Consider the following 512-nt stretch of genomic DNA (forward strand, 5'->3'; position numbering starts at 1 on the left):
GCGCTCTGATATTTTTATTATGTAGCTGTTAAACAGTGTGTTCTCAGTGTTTTAAGATTATATCTCATCAAGGACCTGCCGTTTTTGTTCTTTCAATTTATAGTCAAGGACAACTGCTGCTAGACGATACATGAACCCCTATGCACATTATGATAAAAAAATAGCCAGATACATTAGTTGTCCTCACGTTTACTATAACTTTTAAGCCTTTGTGCTGTAAATATGCCGACTATCTGCTTTCCTAAATTTCACAGTGGTGTAACTTCCTCACCAAATCCAATGTTGTTGCGTATCCCGTGCCGATATAAATTTGGTCTGCACAATAGAGTCTTCCTGTCCCTAAATTGGCCGCGGCACAACCACCACATCTATAAGGATGCTGACCTTCATGGTGTCGTTTCAGCCCACACATATTCCATATCTAACTATCTTTGTATTTCTGCACTTCGTTCAATGTAATCTACAGTGGTCGCCTACTCACTTACATACATTGCGTTTTTTACACTTGTAAG

This window comes from Trypanosoma equiperdum (assembly GCF_001457755.1).
Source record: "Trypanosoma equiperdum strain OVI genome assembly, contig: ctg_697, whole genome shotgun sequence".
NCBI classification, from domain to species: Eukaryota; Euglenozoa; class Kinetoplastea; order Trypanosomatida; family Trypanosomatidae; genus Trypanosoma; species Trypanosoma equiperdum.